This window comes from Lepidochelys kempii, chromosome 10 (assembly GCF_965140265.1).
Source record: "Lepidochelys kempii isolate rLepKem1 chromosome 10, rLepKem1.hap2, whole genome shotgun sequence".
NCBI classification, from domain to species: Eukaryota; Metazoa; Chordata; order Testudines; family Cheloniidae; genus Lepidochelys; species Lepidochelys kempii.
Window position 1 is genome coordinate 49426590 of NC_133265.1, and position 21677 is coordinate 49448266.

The following is a 21677-nucleotide window of genomic DNA, read 5'->3' on the forward strand; positions in this document are numbered from 1 at the left end:
CTTCAGGAGGAGTCCACTTAGAATCCTTCTTTTTGTAGTGTTGGTAGGGATTTCTCTGTGGATTAGTATGTTGTTCAGAGGTATGTTGGAAATATTCCTTGAGTCGGAGACGTTCAAAATAGGATTCTAGGTCACCACAGAACTGTATCATGTTCGTGGCGGTGGAGGGGCAGAAGGAGAAGTCCTGAGAGCCGTCACCTTCAGCCCCCAACTAACCCCCCCCAACGCATTATTAAGGATCTACAGCCTATCCTGAAGGATGACCCAACACTCTCACAAATCTTGGGAGACAGGCCAGTCCTTGCCTACAGACAGCCCCCCAACCTGAAGCAAATACTCACCAGCAACCACATACCACACAACAGAACCACTAACCCAGGAACCTATCCTTGCAACAAAGCCCGTTGCCAACTGTGCCCACATATCTATTCAGGGGACACCATCACAGGGCCTAATAACATCAGCCACACTATCAGAGGCTCGTTCACCTGCACATCCACCAATGTGATATATGCCATCATGTGCCAGCAATGCCCCTCTGCCATGTACATTGGTCAAACTGGACAGTCTCTACGTAAAAGAATAAATGGACACAAATCAGATGTCAAGAATTCTAACATTCATAAACCAGTCGGAGAACACTTCAATCTCTCTGGTCACGCGATTACAGACATGAAAGTTGCGATATTACAACAAAAAAACTTCAAATCCAGACTCCAGCAAGAAACTGTTGAATTGGAATTCATTTGCAAATTGGATACAATTAACTTAGGCTTGAATAGAGACTGGGAGGTCTAAGTCATTATGCAAGGTAACCTATTTCCCCTTGTTTTTTTCCTCCTCCCCCCCCCCCCCCGCCCTCAGATGTTCTTGTTAAACCCTGGATTTGTGCTGGAAATGGCCCACCTTGATTATCATACACATTGTAAGGAGAGTGGTCACTTTAGATAAGCTATTACCAGCAGGAGAGTGGGTTTGTGTGTGGGGGGGGTGTGAGAAAACGTGGATTTGTGCTGGAAATGGCCCAACTTGATTATCATACACATTGTAAGGAGAAAGAAAAGGAGTAATTGTGGCACCTTAGAGATTAACCAATTTATTTGAGCATAAACTTTCGTGAGCTACAGCTCACTTCATCGGATGCACTTCATCAGATGTCAAGACAGGCTGACTGAAACGTGCACAGCTTAAAGTGCACTTCATTATTTCTCTGTAATCGTCATTGGTGGGGGCAGCTATATCAGCATTATCATCTCACTCTAATAACCTGTTGGTGTGTGGGTGATGGTTGTGTTCATGGTTTCTTAAGTGAGCTCTGTATATCTTAGAGTAGGAGGAAAATCTCTCTCAAGTGTTGCTCTTTTATGAGAGTTGCTAATAAGGTGCTTGCACCAGAAAGAATGCTATTCTGTAGCATTCAGAGTACTGGCGCTTAGCCTTAGATAGAGAGATACCGTTAGTAACAGTTGCCATGAAAAACCTTCTGCAACAGCTTTGCAGATTGAAGGTGAAATTGAAAAGGTTTTAGACTGATTCCTCAGCTTCAGTGGCGCTTTAGTCATGGTAAGTTTGTGCTGTGTTCCTTGTAATTGTCTGGAGCTTTTTGCTTGTTGGAATGTGAGAAGTATCTGATCATTTCTGTTGTTTGCGCAATCACTTTCAATAGGAATAGCTGAATCAGTTGCTTTTCTCATTGGTGTTACCCTTGTGCATTTGTATGGTATTTAGTGAATACAGTCTTTAAATGCTATGTTGCAACTCTTAGTTGATTAATAGTGTAAACAGCAAGAAGTGGTGCATTTTAAAAATCAAATTACCCAGTATCGACCCTGTTGTTTATTTTACAAGCACTTAACAAGCTTTTCATTGTGTGATGGTGAAAACATTGCAGTCTTTCCCCTTCTCTGTCCTTTGCAGGTGGACTTTACTGCTTATGTTTTATATTATATTTATGAGTGTAAATCAACAGAGTCATTGCTGAATGATAGAGATAACAGCCAACACTGAGATCTTTTGAAGCTAAATTTGCAGATTAAGGAACAATATTGTGTTGAAACATGTTGAAATGGATAACCAACACAATCTGAATGCTCTGTATGGTCTACAAATATGTATGTTCCTATAAAGAGGAGATAATGAAAAATACTAAATAATAATGTTATAAAGCATTCCTCCCCTAGTGCCAAAGCACTCAAGGAGATGCATAAATATAATATCATTCAAATGTCAAATCACAATATAAAGATGAAAAACAAATGGTGCTTACCCAAAAAAGCAGCATAATTTAAAAATGAGAGAAAGGCAGAGGTTTCACATAAGCTTTTTAAAATTTCATTGCCTTTTATTGTTTCTAATGTTGAGCGTTCCTGCAATTGCCAACTTATTGCACAACATAACCTAGCTATGTACAAAGCTGACATCTAAATGTCTCGATATGGAATTGTATATGATGAAATTGTGAACATCTAAACAAAATAAAAATCGGTGGAATATAGAAGAACATTATTTCATCACAAGAATTTGTGCTTTATCTTCAATGCCAGGCATTTTTTAGGAAGAGGGTTATCAATTCAGCAAACAGCCATTGACATAGTGATATACATGTAATACTTTCTAATTTTTTTTAATTGCACTGGTTATCACAGTTGTTTTGCTCTTTTTTTTTTTAATTTGGATCAAATTGTTAGGACAAAAAGAGAAGGAAAAAATCTATTGAAAATAAGTGCTGGCTTTTATAATTGCAGTGACAGTGTAGACACAAATGGCTGAGTCATGTATGAAAGATTTATTGTGCAAGTGAAATGATCAAAAATAAGTGTCAGGAGATAAGCAACAGAGTGCTGCACTCTCCCAAAAGTCATGATAGTGTTCCATTTTTAGTGCACTTATAGAATGGTGGGCATTAGAGTTACAGCAGCATCACATCAAAGGCAACTTCAAGAGTAGAAGGATCTGTTCTTTTTCAAAAGTAACTAATATACATGAGTTAAATTGATTTCAAATCATTTGAATCAGTCATTGCAATCAAATGTCAGTCTCCTCAAATATCCATTTTTAATGGTTATCTTAAAAAAAAAAAAGGTGTGATGGGAACATCTTCAATTGTCATCCACGTTTTCTCTTTTCTTCTTTTTATTGACCACCAGAAATCTACCTTCACTTAATTTCTAATTGACTATGTATCTGTCTATTTTTAGGGATTTCTAAAGTTACTTCGGTATCTAAAATCAGTGCACTTCAGTTTAAACTACTTGATTTATCTCCCCATGACACTTTGTTCCCCTCATCTTCATCATCCCAGGAAGTATAATATTCCTTTAAGGAGTCGTGATTCCGCATTGTTATACCAGTAAATTAAAAACCAGCAGGATCTTATTAAAGGGAAAAAGGCAAAATACCACATTTATTGTGAATACAGAAAGAATCGTAGTAAGCAGTTAGTTGTAGCTATAACATTCCATTCAATCTCATATTTATTCACACATTCTTTCATACACACACATAGACACACACACAGGTTCTGCAAGGTTGTTATCATAGTTACCAGCCTTAGAGTTGCTCATGCCAAGCCACTGGCCAGGTGGCCTGGACATGAGGAGGGAGCAGGGCCTTGTCAGATGCTCATCTGATGCTTCTGGAAGTTGGTTTGCAGAATCAGACCCCAAAGTTCTCACTTTATAGAGTCTGTTTTTATAGGAATTTCTTCCTATGCCAGTCTATGGGAATTGCTTCATCATGCTGTTGCTGAATCAGTCAGCAGATAGCACATTCCTGACGGCTCCGTGCTGCTAGATGTTATCTTGTTCTTTGGTTCTCCCATTCTTGAGGCTGTTAGGTGGATTCCAGTCTGCCCCCCGGGGGGGTGGGGGGGGTCCTCTGGTTATTTCCACTTGACACCTTCTTCAGCCGATGGACACTGGATTCTTAGGCTGGCACCTCCCTGATCATTCAGTTATTATCCACACTAAGCATCCATCCACATACATCCTCTATCTCTATTTTAATCACAATTGTTAATACAACAAAAGGGCAGGGAGTCTCTGGGTGCTGTTTCTGTTGTTACAGAGTATTGCTTTGAGTCTCTCTCTGTGTGAATTGCTTTGAGAACAGACTCTGTCTTAGAATGTACTAACGCAATTAGCAGCTTGCAAGTTTCACACATAGAGGGAGAGAAACAGTACCAAAAACCAAGAGACCTCTTAATTAGTAATACCCTGGAATTTAAACTATGGGGAATCAAACTCATTTGTGATTTTAATACAGAACTTCTTTAATATGATCCAACATAATAGTGCTGAAGGAATTGGCGGCTGTGATTGCAGAGCCACTGGCCATTATCTTTGAAAACTCGTGGCGAACCGGGGAAGTCCCGGATGACTGGAAAAAGGCTAATGTAGTGCCAATCTTTAAAAAAGGGAAGAAGGAAGATCCTGGGAACTACAGGCCAGTCAGCCTCACCTCAGTCCCTGGAAAAATCATGGAGCAGGTCCTCAAAGAATCAATCCTGAAGCACTTGCATGAGAGGAAAGTGATCAGGAACAGCCAGCATGGATTCACCAAGGGAAGGTCATGCCTGACTAATCTAATCGCCTTTTATGATGAGATTACTGGTTCTGTGGATGAAGGGAAAGCAGTGGATGTATTGTTTCTTGACTTTAGCAAAGCTTTTGACACGGTCTCCCATAGTATTCTTGTCAGCAAGTTAAGGAAGTATGGGCTGGATGAATGCACTATAAGGTGGGTAGAAAGCTGGCTAAATTGTCGGGCTCAACGGGTAGTGATCAATGGCTCCATGTCTAGTTGGCAGCCGGTATCAAGTGGAGTGCCCCAAGGGTCGGTCCTGGGGCCGGTTTTATTCAATATCTTCATAAATGATCTGGAGGATGGTGTGGATTGCACTCTCAGCAAATTTGCGGATGATACTAAACTGGGAGGAGTGGTAGATACGCTGGAGGGGAGGGATAGGATACAGAAGGACCTAGACCAATTGGAAGATTGGGCCAAAAGGAATCTGATGAGGTTCAATAAGGATAAGTGCAGGGTCCTGCACTTAGGACGGAAGAACCCAATGCACAGCTACAGACTAGGGACCGAATGGCTCGGCAGCAGTTCTGCAGAAAAGGACCTAGGGGTGACAGTGGACGAGAAGCTGGATATGAGTCAGCAGTGTGCCCTTGTTGCCAAGAAGGCCAATGGCATTTTGGGATGTATAAGTAGGGGCATAGCGAGCAGATCGAGGGACGTGATCGTTCCCCTCTATTCGACATTGGTGAGGCCTCATCTGGAGTACTGTGTCCAGTTTTGGGCCCCACACTTCAAGAAGGATGTGGATAAATTGGAGAGAGTCCAGCGAAGGGCAACAAAAATGATTAGGGGACTGGAACACATGAGTTATGAGGAGAGGCTGAGGGAGCTGGGATTGTTTAGCCTGCAGAAGAGAAGAATGAGGGGGGATTTGATAGCTGCTTTCAACTACCTGAAAGGGGGTTCCAAAGAGGATGGCTCTAGACTGTTCTCAATGGTAGCAGATGACAGAACGAGGAGTAATGGTCTCAAGTTGCAGTGGGGGAGGTTTAGATTGGATATTAGGAAAAACTTTTTCACTAAGAGGGTGGTGAAACACTGGAATGCGTTACCTAGGGAGGTGGTAGAATCTCCTTCCTTAGAGGTTTTTAAGGTCAGGCTTGACAAAGCCCTGGCTGGGATGATTTAACTGGGAATTGGTCCTGCTTTGAGCAGGGGGTTGGACTAGATGACCTTCTGGGGTCCCTTCCAACCCTGATATTCTATGATTCTATGATAATCCCCCTTTTGACACTAAGATTTATAATCGTCAGTGTCACTTTCTATGTAGCCTATTCAAGAGAAGGTACTGTGAGGCAATTTGAGTTTGTGTTTCCAATTCATGCCACATACATGATCCTAGTGATGTATCTTTACTACAAGGTTCTGTGGCAACAGGCACACCCACTTTTGAGGAGTCCATTCGGTAAAACCTCTAGTGTCCAATAGCTTCCCTCCCTCCCCAGCCCAGTGGCTTGAGGTCCAGGGTAGCCAGAAGGATCCCATGTGTAATATGGGGAGTGGGTTAACCTTCAATACCTTTGCCTCCAGGGACTGTTGGTGTGCAATTTTGACAATGTCTCCCATTAACGAGTCTGGTTTTACAATACTGGAAATGTATTGCATCCATTCATATTGATAAGTATCAAACAATGATCTCTTTCTTTGTTTTAACAAATGCATCAAACCCTTAATATTTCCCAGTATGACCCAGAACATTTTGTGTTCCAAAGTAGCTAGTGCAAGTATCTGCATTTCAGTGCATCCCATAGCTATGGCTGTGTAGTTTCCTATTTCTAAATTTTTTTTTCTTATGGATAAGCCATGTGGTAGTATTAAGCCATTACCAAAGATTCCATCGGCCTTTTAGGTTACCCAGACCAATTTGGACCAACTCTACATTGGCATGTACTTGTTTTTGTATGAGGCTGTCCTGTAGCTGGGACAGAGAGCTTAATTTATTTTTAAGTACCTGCAGGTCTTCAGTATTTCTTTTTTAAAAACACACAACAGTGCTTACAACAACACAAAACAAAACATAGAACATAAAACACAATTTCTATTGTGACAGTAGATTCATGGTATTGGGTTGCTCTTCAGCTGGCATCAGCTTTTCCTGATTTTCTGAAAGACAAAAAGAACATGTTTCTACCCCTTTTGGGGTGGCAGATTATTGCTTAAAATATTTCTTTTACAAATACCCTTGCTGATTGCAGGCAAAATGGAGGAATTGCCCCCACATTTTCCTGTTTTTGTTCTATAGGCAGGCCAGGTTTCAATGGCTTCTATCTTTTAAGGGTTATGGGGAAATTATCCCACTGTTTAGTCATTAAATCCCTGAGGTGAGGTACCTCAGTTTCCCTTCTTATACAGCAGACCAAGTTTATAATGTTTTTCCTGCTGTGTTAAGCTTTAAGTTTATTTACAGGTAATAGCTGAAAAGCATCATCACCATACAACCTTAAAGGGTTTTTCCAAAAATCATACACACTATACGTTGTTACAGGGGTACTTATTATCATTAAAATTATTAAAATTATCTTGTTATACCATGCCTTTTATTTAGACAATTTGTTTGCTGACCAGGTATGTCCTTTATCTGCAGCTCCTTGTGCTGCTAGTTCTTTCCTTCCTTTATCATTTAGGTAATTTGCATTTTCACAGACGCTTCCTGCTTTTGGATTTAAAGCCATCAGCAGCTCAGAGACTCTATCTTAAAAGGGACATAATCAGCTTTCACCAGAGTTTTGATTACTTTTAACTTCTGCTTCCAAAACACACAGCAATCTGAAAAAGAAAACCCAACCTATTGTGGCTCCCTTTGGAGCCCTAATAGCATTTTAATTAAGTACGCATGGTATGTTTGCATTTCTTTTGCCCCTTCTACAATATACCCTGCACATGTTCTGGGGCAAATGCGCATTCCTTCCATAGTTTAACTTCTATAACATTATCCATGTCAATTTTTACATAAGGTGTAACTATTTCTTTTTTTTTGCTTACAGAGTTTTCATGTACCTTTATCAAAGTGACAGTCTGATTACTCAGAGCCATTTTAAGACTCAGTGTTTCTAACATTGCTTCTTTTTGTTTTGTGCACCTCACCCCTGCTGTTGCTTCAGAGGGGCACTGTCTTTTTTTAATTTTTTTTTTACTACAACTCTCATCTGTTATTTTGTTACAAAAACAAGCAAACAAAAATCAAACAAACAGAAAGAATCCAGAATTTTTTTTCTCCTGATTTTGACTGCCCTGCTGTCAAACATTTTAAAACTTAAAAACATTTTAAATTTTGTAAAGCATTGAGTTACCTTTTAAGGGTTAAATGCCAAATCCCAAAGCCAAACAACACTCATTACCTGTGTCTCGCAAAAAGGTCTGTCAGTTTTGCAACTTTGAATTAAAGAGTCAAATGGATTTTTAGTGGCATTATTTAAAACAAAAACAAAACCAATTGGTCCTTAGAACTTTACATATTTACACACACACATAGATACATACACATTTTCTTTTCCTTAACAGGGTCCACACTGCTCTGTTTTTTTTTTTTTTTACATCTTACATTCCCTTTATACATTTGAGGCAGCTAAGTTCCAATAGAACCCCGTTATGTTCTTTTAGCAAATTTGACTAAATTGTCCAGTCAAATTATTTTAATCATAGTTTATTTTTGCCTGGCTAATTTACAGACATTCCTTTGGAAAAGGTCCCATTTTTCCTTCAGAATGGTTGCAAAGAAACCAAGAATCCTCTTTCTCTAACACTTTTCCTTTTTAACATTTTCACAAAGTTTAGCTGCTTAATTCCCTCCAGCCTCTGCAGAGTTAACTTTTTTTTACTCTTTTCTCTTTGTAATTATGCCTGGGGGTGCCGTACATAGGACCTTCTCTCCCTTTACCTGCATCCCTCCAGCATCTGCAGAGTGAACTTTTTCACTCTTTTTGTATTCCTGAAGTGCCTCTTTCACTATTTTCAGCTGGCTTTGGGTATTTGTAGCCAGCACCTTCCAATTGTTAGTCTCTAAGGTGCCACAAGTACTCCTTTTCTTTTTGCGAATACAGACTAACACGGCTGTTACTCTGAAACCTATGATAATAACCTTGCAGAACCTGTGTGTGTGTGTGTGCTTGTGTATATGTATGAATGAATGTATGAATAAATAGGAGATTGAATGGAATGTCATAGCTATAACTAACTGCTTACTGTGATTCTTTCTGTATTCACAATAAATGTGGTATTTTGCCTTTTTCCCTTTAATAAGATCCTGCTGTTTTTTAATTTATTGGTATAACAGCATGAGGTCCAGTATATATACATATATAGAGGCCTACATGGCTTTTGGAGATGGACTGCGAAATATCTGCCCCACTTTAACAATATTTTTAAGGAGTTCTGAAATTCTTTCTGACTTGCTGTTAAAAGTACAAACAAGGTACAGCACCTGCAATTAGCACCAGTCAGTCTGGGAATTATTGGTTCCTAGGGTATTTATGACCAAGCCATCAATCTGTATCTCTTTCTCTTTAAACAGTTTCTTCACTTACATTATTATTTTATTGTGGGTGGTGGCTTTCTGGTCAAGTTCAGAATGGAAAATTGTCAAACCATGGGGTGGGAGTGGGTGGGGAAGTCAAACTGGTTAATTTGAGCTGAAAAAAACGAGCAGACAATCGCAATTACATAAGGAACCTTCCCTAGGCTGGTAATGAGCACATAGTGACTGGTGGTTGTAGGTAGCAGTGATAGTACTCTGAAACCAGTGATATTTCAGTTTCAGATCCTTGGGTGAAAATGACTCTGCCTGTCAAAAGCAAGGAAATATTCAAAGACAAAGACAGAAAGTGGTGTGCCTCTTTGCTTGAAGTTTAATGCAAGTGTGTTGTCTGAAATGCTATAAATTTAGTCTGAGTAAAGGAAAATGTACTGAAATACAAGTTTTTGTTCTCTTTTCAGGGGAGAAAAGAAGGAAAGCTTCTCATTAGAAAGGTAATTATCTTAAAAATGCTACTGTGCAGCTTATTCCATCCCTAAAGGACAAATTTAATTGTTGATACAGGGATCTGTGATAAACACATATTTTGGAAAAACGGTATACAATGTGAAAATAGGGGAAGTCCTGTCTTGTCTGCCCAATTAAGGCATGTTGGAATTTTTTTTTTTTTTTGCATATTTTTTTAGAAGGAATAATTCTCCCAGGCTTTGTGCTGTTCATTACATAATCTTTATGCTTTTAATAGCTTTAAGCATATGGGAATATTTCTTTCATCGATGTCCTGTGAAACTTGGGATGTTTTGCTGTCTACTTCTATACTTCTGAATTTTGAAGAACTGTATTTCCCAGAGTTCGTGTAAGATACTTTCTAAATATCTGCTGTTCTGAGAAGAAAAGACTGTTTTGTTCCTAGTAGTTTCAGATTTCTAAATAGTTATTTGGAAGTTACTGTACCAAAAGCTTAAAAATTCATGAATAAATGAAGTGGCACAAAAAAATAAAAATTATTTTCAATAATTTTCTTCGCATTTTCATCAACATGCATACTAATTGTGTTTTTGCTCTGATTAGGTGTTTTTTGTCTAATTTATTGCTATTGAATCACAGTTCATGGTATCCTTGACCTGGGAGACAGAGGCTAACGTATAAAATAAGATGGTTGAAATATCCACTGTTCAGCGGCGGATTTAGAGTTAGTGGGCCCTGTGCTTAGCTTCATTTTGGGGCCCCTCCTTGGGGCCAAAAAAAAAAGAACGTTCTCTCCCCCCGCCCCTGTTCTCATTCTTTTTTTCTTCTTCATCCTCCTTCATCATAAGTAATAGGAAGTAAATGAAAATAAAGTGAGGTACCTTGATTGTTTTTGTAGTCTAACTTATTTTTCCACAGACCACTTGAAAATCGTTGAGGGTCTCAGCAGACCACTTAGTGATCTTTCCAAATATTGTTTGTAGAGTTAGCTAACTATTGTAAAAAGAAAAGGAGTACTTGTGGCACCTTAGAGACTAACCAATTTATCTGATGAAGTGAGCTGTAGCTCACGAAAGCTCATGCTCAAATAAATTGGTTAGTCTCTAAGGTGCCACAAGTACTCCTTTTCTTTTTGCGAATACAGACTAACACGGCTGTTCCTCTGAAACCTAACTATTGTAAAGTGCTTTGGATAAGAGTGCTTTAAAAAAAAATGTAAAAAACCATTGGGGTATAGGGTCTGGCCAGGACTTAGGCTGGGGTGGGGGGGCTCAGGGCTGGGGGTGCAGGGTCTGGGAGGAAGTTAGGGTTCAGGAGCAGACTGGGGGTTGGAGTGCAGGGTCTGGCCAGCAGTTAGGGTGCGGGAGGGGACTCAGAGCTGGGGGAGGGGATTGGAGTGTGGAGCGCTTACTTGGGGGCAGCTCCCGTTTAGTGCAAGGGGTGCAGGTGGGGATGTGGGGTGTGTGTGCAGGAGTCAGGGTGGGCAGGGGGCTAGGGGGTGTGAAGGGGGGCAGGAGTCAGGGCTGGGGTGTGTGAGGGGGGTAGAGGAGTCAGGGCTGGGAGTGCAGGAGCAGGCTGGGTATTGGGGTGCTGGGGATTGGAGTGCAGGGTCTGGCCAGGAGTTAGGATGCAGGAGGGGTCTCAGGGTTGGGGTGTGGAGCGCTTACCTGGGGAAGCTCCCATTTCGTGCGAGGGGTGCAGGTAGGAATGTGGTGTGCGTGTGCAGGACTCCCGTTTGATGCTCAGGGTGGGAGTGGGGATGTGGGGGGGGTGCAGGAGTCAGGGGAGACTGGGGATGTGGGCTGGGGTCATGGGGATGCTCCCAGCCCCCTGCCCTGAGCGGCTCACAGAAGGGAGCTGCAGGGGTATGTGTAGGGGGAGTGCGGGGGCCCCGCCTTTACTCTGCCCTGCCCAGATTCCACCCCCTTTCCCAAAGCCCCGCTGCTGCCTCTTCTCTGCCTCCTCCCTCGAGCATGTTGCTCCTCCTGAAGCGACCTGAGTGTGGGCAAACAGCTGTTTGGCGGTGAGGGAAGCACTGGGAGGGAGAGGGAGGGGCGGGAACAGAGCACGCTCAGGGGGAGGGGGGACCTTGGCTGCCAGTGAGTGCGGAACCCCAGGAGCTGCCCCCAGAGCTGCCTGGCCCTGGGGCCTCCTGTTGTTGGAGGGCCCCATGCCAGGGCACCCCTGTGTTTCACTGTAAATCTGCCTCTGCCAGTGTTATAAGTAAAGCTAAAAACAGGATTTTGGCTGTAAGGCCTTTTTGGGATGTGGGGGAGAGAGGAGTAGGAGGCATAGGCTTCAAAAGAGCTTGTTTCCCTTTTGGTCCATGTGCTGAAAGTCTCATGGGTTGTGAGTGAAAGATTGCCTCTGGCTTACTGGATATTTTAGACCAAGACTGTACGACTTCTGTTGATTCTTAGAACTTCAATTATTTTGTCTGTACTTCTAATCACTATTGCAAATATTCTTTACAGTATTTCTTATGTATTGGATTAAATTTGTTGGGATCAGTGTCTGCATAATGATGAAGAGTGTTGAAGTTTCATTGATGGTTAATAAATTACTCTGGAGAATGCATTTTTGGTGTGCACCCTTCTGTTAATTCAGATAGGAGAGGATTTCCAAAATAACTTGGATACATGTTTGTTCTTTATAGAAAATAATGTTTTATTCATTTTTAAAATGCAGCACATTTTCATATTTGTGAAAGGTAACCTGTAATTTTTAATTCTATAGTTGAAGTGGGGCTCTGAGGTTTCAGTATCTTTTGTTGATATTGAAATAGGTGTAGAATGACTAAATATGTCAGAACATTTTTTAAACCTTGATGGTCATTCTCAGACCCAAAGATCAACAAGTGTTCCATCTTTCTCAAAATCTACATTTGTGTTAATCGGGAGAAAATAGAATCTGTTTTAACCATTGATTGTAAGGGGAGACTTTTATTACATGGGCTCTTCTACTAATGCAATTGCCTTCATGTGCATTCAAAAGAAAAATGTACTTGAGTTCAAGTATTGTAGTCTTGCATGTATATCTTACTGCAATAGTCTGTTGGAGGCTGCTGTTAATAAGTTTTTCTTTTAATAAATGTTAGTGTTAAAGTTCTGGGCTGAAATCTGTGGTTAATTCTTGTTGTCTGTATAGTAGAATGAAACCATCTTTATCTATAGAGCAATATGGCTCATGAAATGGTAGAGAAAGTCCCCCACAGTGTCTTGCCAGTATGCTTCAAACCTGACCTGAGAGAAGAAGAATAACTTGTGATTAAGGTAATGGGGACTGGGTTCGATTCGTTTTCTGCCACAGACTTCTGGTGTGACCTTAAACAAGTCATTTAATTTCTTTGTGCTTCAATTCAAAACCCCTGCAAAACGGGGTAAAATATTATTTTCTCCCACTGTTTGCCTATGGTCTGTTTAGACTGTAAAATCTTCAGGGCAAGGATTGTCTCTTACAATGTGCACTTACAGTGTCTACCAGAATAAGGCCCCAATGTAAGATGGGGCTTCCAGGTACTGCTGTAATGATAAAAATTACCTGGAGGGACAAATGCTAGGGATGAGACTCCTGCTTCCATGGTCAATTCAGTGCTTTGGAGACTAACAGTTTGGGCTTCTTTTTTTGTTATCCTGTCTAGTGTCTGTTGGTCTGACTTTCACAAATCTATTATAATAGGCCACTGCTGCAGGCAGTGTCATTATAATATGAAAATCTGCAGTCTTCATATGATTTTTGGGAGCAAAACAGACAGACTCCCGCATACAATACCCTGAAAAGGCGGATGAGCCAGTACTTAGGACTGTAGCCTGGCACTTGGAAGAGTGAATTTAATCTGCCACAGACTTCCTGAGCGATTTTGGGCAAGTCACTTAGTCTCCCTTGTGCCTTTGTTTCCCATCTGTAAAATGTGGTTAATAGTACTTCCTTATGTCACAGGGGTGTTGGGAGAATAAATACATTAAAAACTGAGATTCTACTGTAATAATGCCAATATAGGTGCATTAAATAGATACCTAGCCTAGTGGAAGATGCAAGTTCAGTTACCATGAGTTCTAGTCCCAGCTCTTTGTCTCTCACAACTTGTATTATGAGCCAAGGTCTGATACCTTGGGAGAAGGAGGGAGTAACTATCATTCACCACTTTCCCAGATAAAATAACTGAGAGCTTGCATAAGGTCACTTCAGGCAAAGCTGGGAATGGGACCTAAGATCTCTGATTACAGTCCTATCCGCTTTGCAACACTGTCTTTTGGAAAGAGTACATTAAATTAGGTACCTGTGTAACCCACCCTAACAAGTGTGGTTCTTTGTCTTATCCTTGAGCAATTAGGCCACATTATAGAGGTTTTTTTTCTCTGCTGCTACTTCCATGCTAAGTGATTTGGTTCATTAGTTCAAGTGGTAAAGGCTTATGTTTTTACATCTTCAGGTGCTAGGTTCAGGCCCCCATATGCCCTAAACAGAAACATTGTTACATTTGGCTGTGCTGCCTACAACCTCTAAGACCACGATCTGCTCCCAGAACCAGGAACAGAACCCATGAATCATGATGCCCAGCTATTGCTGTCTCACCAGTACTTGTGTAACCCAGTGGCAAAGTGCGTGTTGTCTCCCCGTGTATGAGCAGGTCTACGCAGAGAATTACAGTATGTTTTCCCACCACTACTTACTCCTATAATGGAAGTATAAGAGGTCGGTGCTGTGGGTCTGAAAGTTGTGGGTCTGAAAGTTGTGGGTTCAAACTCTGCCTGATGAACCCATATGGGGTTGAAAAAATACATGCATAAATGTTAGTGTAAGGACCCTGGAGTAATCTTCTTCCCCTTATCCCATCATCTGAGGTCAGGTCATCATGCAAGCATCCACCCATCTTTGTCTGTCTGGGGGAGCACTAAGGTCCACCTGCTTACAATCATCTTTGATGCAATCCACCCTTTGCTTCCTTGGCTTTCCTCAGAATTTCTTTCCTACCATTGTTTCACGCCAAGCTATCTTCATCAGGTCCTCTTCAATCACCCTTTGTAGCTGTCTAACCACTGAAGTCATGCTTCCTGGATTTTGTGAGTCAGCAAAGACTTTGGAGTAATCATTGGAATTATTTTATGTTGTAAAACATTATATGTGGAAATGAATTTGAATGTTGTATGTGATGTCATTCCATATTCTTTATGAAAATATGCTTATGATATGAATATGACATAACTGAGATATACTTTATGCAAGATGACTCGTGAGATCATTGGAAAGGTTATGATTTACTGAATGCGATTATCCTATTTGTATGCATGTATCACTTCTATTTCTGAAATTACGAATATTGACTATGTATCTGTATTTCAACTATGCTACTTTGGGTGATGCTCGCTGCCAAAACTTCAGGTACAGCAGTGGAAAAGCCAGACAGGGCAGATGGCTCATCAACAAGGATACTGGACTGTAAAAGAGCTTAGTCTTCCTGTGAACCTGTGGGTCAGCTTGTGAAGAATGGCTTCAAGGGCCCTACAGAGTCAGGTGGCCTTGTCACATGATACTAAAACATTACGTGGGACGACTTGTAACTTTCCACTGTAAAAGAAGTGGGGAGAGGGGGTTGTCAAACTAGGAAACAAAGGACTCCTGCCTTATGCAAATTCTATTTAAGGGAGGTAATCCGAGGTGGTCAGTTCTCCCCTGCTACCCAACCCAAGATGACTGCTGGAAACAACTAAGACTGAATAGTGGGAAAGAACTGGGTCCAAGCTGGAAGGGCGTCTGGCCTGTGAAGAAGATTATTAGAACCACGTTTAGGGTAAAAACTTGCATGTAACCGGTTTCTTTAGTGTATTAAGCTTAGTTTGCGTGCTCTGTTTTATTTTCTTAGTAATCTGCCTTGTTCTGTCTGCTACCACCTTAACTACTTAAAATACACCTCTTAGAGTTAATAAATTCATTTCTGGTTTATCATATAACCCAGTTTATGTGATTTCTAACATGAGGGGGGCGAGAAATTGTGCATACCCTCTTCCACGTTGAGGGAAGAGGCGAATATAATATACCTTTGGGTCTGTACTCAGGTGGAGGTGGACATCTGAATGCTGGAGCAAGTCCCTTAAGCTGAGTCTTCCTAAAGCTGATCTGCAGCTGGGTGTGGCCCTGCTTGTGGGTGTGTGTTGGAGGAGGTTTTAAAAGCCCAGCTCAGCAAGACAGGTAAAAGGGGGCCCATGCTGGCAGAACAGGTAAACTCAGTGGTAACTCAGCACATCAGGTGACTTCCCAAGAGGTCCAAACCATCACATTGTGCTAATATTTCTCTTACTGATGCCTCTTAAATATTTGTATTTGATGAGAATTGTTCATTTTAATAATAGGGATGTGGCAGATTTGTGGCTCGTCTACACAGTGCAGTAATGTGCACTACAGTGGTGTGATTTCTAAAGTACACTAATGTGTTGTACATGTATTAGTCCATGTAGACCCTGCTGGTGCTCAATAAAACTTCCCTGGTGCGCTTTAAAGTAATGCTGTTTGAAGCGATACTAAGTTTAAGTGCACTAGGGGACCTTAAGTGCACACCTGCAGGGTCTACACTGACCGGTTAATGGGCAACATGTTGTTGAGCTTTAGAAATCCCCCCCCCAGCGCACATTATCCCACTGTGTAGACAAGCCCTCAGTGTCCAGCTCTCGAGAGCAGTGTGTTGGAGACTTTTCCTGTAAATCCAGAGTGTGGAAAACCCTTTCAATATCAGCTTCAAAAATGTTAGAACTTGATTTAATGAACATATCTTTCCAGAAAGGAAGCTTCAGTTCCAAACAAGTGTTACTGTAGCACCTTTGCAACTGGATGCTTCCGGGCATTGCTAATGAGCTATGGAGCCTTTCACTTGTATGTCACCGGTTTGAATCCTGCCCAGCTCAACAGTGATTTAAAAGTTGTTTCCATCTAATAGATGTTTGGTATACTCTATTTGAGATAAATTTGGTTTCTTATTTCTAATTCCCATACCACAAACTCATCACCATACTTTCTACTATGTTGTAAGCAGGGACTGTCTTGTACCTATGTGTCTACAAAGTGCCTGGCACAATGGGGCCATGTCTCATTTGAATCCTTCAGTGGAGCTCTTGTAGCAGGGGCCAAAATCATGTTACTCTGTTGTATACCCTTATTATCTCAGACACATTAGGAGTGGGCAGGGGGACTTCAAAAGTCAAAAGATAGTCTAAAAATGTGGTTTAATCTCTGGCCCCAAAAGCACTATTTAAAATATCTCATTATTTTGGTGGGCGAGAGTGGGAAGGGGAGAATCTGCCTCATGATTTTTGAACTTCGGGGGTTGGCAATACAGCCATCAACTAATGTCAAAAAGACTGCATGTTAAGGTGGGCAGTGTATGATAGGATTTCTTCTCATTTGTTCTCACCATGTAAGAAAGGACCTGTGCAGACCTCTCTTTGCGGAAAACTCCTTTCCACTGCTTCATTTAGAGAGGCTATGGCATGTTGCATCTCCATGATTATTTTACCTCACAGCTTCTAATTCTTTCAGCAATATTAACTCTTCAAATGAGCGCTGGAAAACAAATTAAGACTAACATGTAAAGCAACATTTTAGTCTAAGTGTTTTTTAAGAGTGGAAAAATACAGAATAGTGTTAAATATCTTCCTAGCTTGAAACATGCCCCCCTGATTTTTCCCCTTAATGACAGACTTATTGGAACTTAAATGATACAGGACCAGCATAGCCTCCAATCAGGTAAAGACTTGCAAATGTGCTTAACCTTAAGCATGTGAGAAATCCCATCAAAATCAGACATAACTTCCATGATTAAAATTATGTCAATATATTTTTGCAGGATTGGGGTCTTAGTTTTGCACCTTTAATATGCTGAAAAAAACATGTCATGGATTGTGCTCTGTATTGCTCCTTTATATTATATCTTCTTCATTATAATTTGTGTTAGGCAGTGTAATGCAATTATAATTTTAAAATATTTTTTTAGACATTTGGAATAATTGTTGATGTTTATGATAAGGGTGTTAAATAGGGTTGCCAGGTGTCTGGTTTTTCACCGGAATGCCAGGTTGAAAAGGGACCCTGGTGGCTCCGGTCAGCATCCCTGACTGGGCTGTTAAAAGTCTGGTCGGCGGCACAGCAGGGCTAGGGCAGGCTCCCTGGCCGCAGTGCCTCTGCGTGGCTCCCAGAAGTAACCGCATGTTCCCCCTCCAGCTCATATGCGTAGGGGAAGCCAGGGGGCTCCGCACGCTGCTCCCGCCCCAAGCACTGGGTCTGCAGCTTCCATTGGCTGGGAACTGCGGCCAATGGGAGATGCGGGGGCGGTGCTTGCAGACGCGGCAATGCACAGAGCTGCCTGGCCCTGCCTCCACTTAGGAGCCAGAGGGGGGACATGCCACTGCTTTCGGGAGCTGCTTGAGGTAAGCGCCGCTCGGAACCTGCATCTCTGACTCCCTCCCATGCCTCAGCCCACTGCCCCAGCCCTGATTTGCCCTCCAAACCCCTCGGTCCCAGCCTGGAGCACCCTCCTATGCCCTGAACCCCTTATCCCCAGCCCCACCCCAGAGTCTGAACCCCAAGCCGGAGCCCTCACACTCTCTGCACCCCAACCCACTGCCTCAGCCTGGAGCCCCCTCCTGCACCCTGAACTCCTCATTTCTGGCCCCACTCCAGAACCAGCACCCACAGTTGGAGCCCTCATTCTCTCCTGCACTCCAACCCCCTGAACCAGCCCGGTGAAAATGAGCGAGTGAATGAGGGTGGGGAGAGTGAGTGACAGAGGAAGACGGGAGGGATGCAGTGAGCAGGGGCAGGGCCTCGGAGAAGGGGTGGGGCAGAGGCGGGGACTTGGAGGGCAGGTGGGGCAGGGCAAGGGTGTTTGGATTTGTGCGAGTAGAAAGTTGACAATCCTAGTGTTAAATTAGCATTTATTTTGCCCTTGCTCTGCCATGTTTTAATTTTAAATGTGCAGATGCAGTCTACTACAAAAGCACAGTATGTGCATCTTGAGAGGAATATACAGGAGCCCTTGAGCTTGTTGCTTTACCAGTAGTTTAGGTCTAGGTTTCTGGAAATGAGACTCAGTAGGCAAAGTTTATATATATGAGGTGTGTGTATAGTGGTGAAGAGAGTAAGCAGTGAACAGACCTATGAGGAGTTTGTAACTGACTTGAGGCCTCCATACATGAAATTCATTAACTGCATGTTAGAGCTTTAGAATGAAAATGTAGTTTTCCATGAGGGATCCGTTCTGGGGGGGTGTTTTTTTTTTTTTTTTAAAATAGCTTTCTCTTGCTCTTCCCCCCCCCCACCCCCACCCAATTAATATTTGCTACAACTGATACCATCATGTTAGCTCCACAGATAGAATCAACAGTGTGGAATGCTGGTGTAGACAAAGTGCTTCTGGTCATTGGTATTTTCACTACGATGTCATTTACACTTACTCTGTGCAGGGTGCAGAACCACGTGAAAGGTGGGGTTTTTTTTATTTTATTTTATTTATTTTTTGAAAAAGGATTAGCATAGGTACCATGGAAGTGGTTGAAACATTTACTAGGAAAGCTCATTTAATAATGGACAAAACCTAATAAAGTTAATTGGTGCATTATGAGATGCTTCTTTTGCCATGCAATTTTGGAATGTGCACAATAGAATCCAGCAATCTTAAATATCAATAAAAGTTGTGGGGAGGTGATAGTTGTAACATTAAATGAGGATCTTTCTGCACTGAAGATCTGAAGCAGTCCAGTCTTACTGGCACCTTAGTACTATGATGTCAATTTTGAATCTGTATTAAAGCTTTTGGATTAGCTATTGGATCTTTTAAAATGTTTGACTTTTGCTGGCTAATTTCATTTATTTGACTTCAAACCTATACATGTGTTTTTGAAAATCAATTAGCTGTGCTGTAATCAGTTTCTTAGCAAGCTTTTAGTAGCTGTACAGTAGTGCTGTGATAAGGGGAGACAACTTCATATTTTGGACCCAGAGAGGAGGGAGAGGCATCAGAAAAGTTTGCTAATTTAGCACTGTCTGACCACTGTTCGGTTAACTAAGTTAATATGGCTTGTTTAAAATAAATTCTTTAAAGGACTTTTAAGAAACATTGTCAGACCACCCTTTGGTTTCCAATAGATTTTCCTTTGTATAACGGTCTGTAAGTCTCTTCAGTTGACATACCCTATTAAAGAGACCCTGAGCAATCCTTTGTGTTTTTGGGTCAGTGGTTTACAAACACTGTCTGGACCAATGAACTGTGAAATCAATCATTATATCTTACTGACACTGCCTTTGAACTCCTTTATTGATGACAGTAGAAATGTTAGTCTGTCTCTGTTTTCATTTATAAAACTTCCAAACTCCTCTCCACTGACAAACAGTTAAATATCATTGAAGTCCCATTGTCCTTGGGATGACAAGTGAAATGCATTGTCTTTTTGATGAATCTTTGGATTTTGTAAAAAAGAAAAGGAGTACTTGTGGCACCTTAGAGACTAACAAATTTATCTGAGCATAAGCTTTCGTGAGCTACAGCTCACTTCATCGGATGTATTCAGTGGAAAATACCTGAATGCATCCGATGAAGTGAGCTGTAGCTCACGAAAGCTTATGCTCAGATAAATTTGTTAGTCTCTAAGGTGCCACAAGTACTCCTTTTCTTTTTGCGAATACAGACTAACACGACTGCTACTCTAAAACCTTTGGATTTTGTGAAAGTGACCAACAAGAAAGGGACCCTCAAAAGTCAATATCTTGATGATTTTGCTTGTATGGACGATACATTTTGTCTGTTCTAGAGAAGAACTCTGAAGCTGCCATATAAAACAATCTAGTTGGCGGACTAATTGCATATTAGAATCTTTCTTCTTTTAAAGTAATATAAATATATTTACTGTTATGCTATGAATGCTTGTTAAGAATAACATTAAATACATTTGAAAGGCTCATTGAGAAGAGAGGAAGTCTGAAGAAACTTGGACTTTAAATAGTGGTGATTCCTGTTATGTGCATCAGTATCTCTAGCAAATATGAGGGATGTAACATATCAACTGGCACTAGGAGTGGTGTTAGAAAGTAGATTTCTCTCCAGGCATAACTTTCCCCATCTCAGTTCTTTTTACCCACTTTGTATTCCAACAGATGTGTCAGTACTGAAGGGTGACCTGCCGTTTCTGTCCCACAGCAAACTATTTTTCACTTTTTTTGTTTAAAAAAAAAGTGATTTTCTTAATCCTTTAGTGATAATAGAATTACCAAATTGAGATCTTTGGAGAATGGAGCCTTTTATTTAATCACAGAAAAAATACAAAGTTCTGGTAGTGTGAGATTTCTCTCCAATGTGCCTTATGATAAAGTCTTGCGTATCTCTTTCAGTCTCCTCATCTTTCTGGTTCCCTTCTTGTAGAACTGCTCATGGTAACAAGTAATATACATTGTCATGAGTAATTATTAAGTGTGTGATTTTGTTCCTTTCTGAAGCTATTTTTTTAAATACCTGAAAAAGAGAATCTCTTGTTCAGAAAAACAAGCCTGGGTCCTAGGAGTAAGCTATCCTGGTCATATGGTGGCTGATCTCCTAGAAACTGGTCTTCAGATAAACTTACCAAAAGTTGGTAATTGTTAATTCAAGCATCTTAAACTTATAACAGCCAGGTTTATATCCTGCAGATTACTTACATTTTTACCTGCCTTCTAAGCATCCTCATTCTGGAATGTAAGTGTTACTTGTAGTATGTGGTTTGTCCATAGCTAGTCTTCTCCTCAAAGTGTGAAACAATTAAGAGTATAGAAGCTCATTCAATAGTTATTCATACTTAAGAGTAGAGTCATGAGATGTACTGGACAATAACTTTCTAAAAGCAGCTTTGGTTACTTGTGTAGCTTAATTATTAGCAAAAAACCACGTTTTTCAAATTGAGTTATTTGGTTTAATGGGGAAGTCCCTGTCAGATTTAAAGAGAGAGTACCCGTTCAGTTCTGCCTTCAAATTAATAGGTTCATAAAAACTCAATTATAGAATTATCTTGCCTGTTAAGTTTCCCTTCCTTATTTTGATGAGACTTCATATGTTGGTGTTTATTTTCCCCTCTTCTGCTGATTGATGCTTGTAATTCTTTGTCTGTGAAAGAATGGGTGAGTTGAGTTTCCAAAGCCT

The 21677-nt window shown here is 41.1% G+C and overlaps 1 protein-coding gene across 13 annotated transcripts in view; it reads left to right on the forward strand.

Annotated features, from left to right (window-relative positions):
* The window catches only part of PEAK1 (pseudopodium enriched atypical kinase 1), a 239360-nt gene that overhangs the window by 10786 nt on the left and 206897 nt on the right, over positions 1-21677 (forward strand). For 10 of the 13 annotated variants that reach the window (XM_073303488.1, XM_073303487.1, XM_073303500.1 and 7 more), the window contains exon 2: positions 9517-9549. The exons of 2 other annotated variants lie outside the window; for them this stretch is intronic. The gene's annotated coding sequence lies outside the window, so the exon portion shown is untranslated. Of the gene's footprint in view, positions 1-961; positions 1564-9516; positions 9550-21677 lie in introns of those variants that run through there. One more of the 13 variants, XM_073303489.1, reaches the window with a different exon arrangement.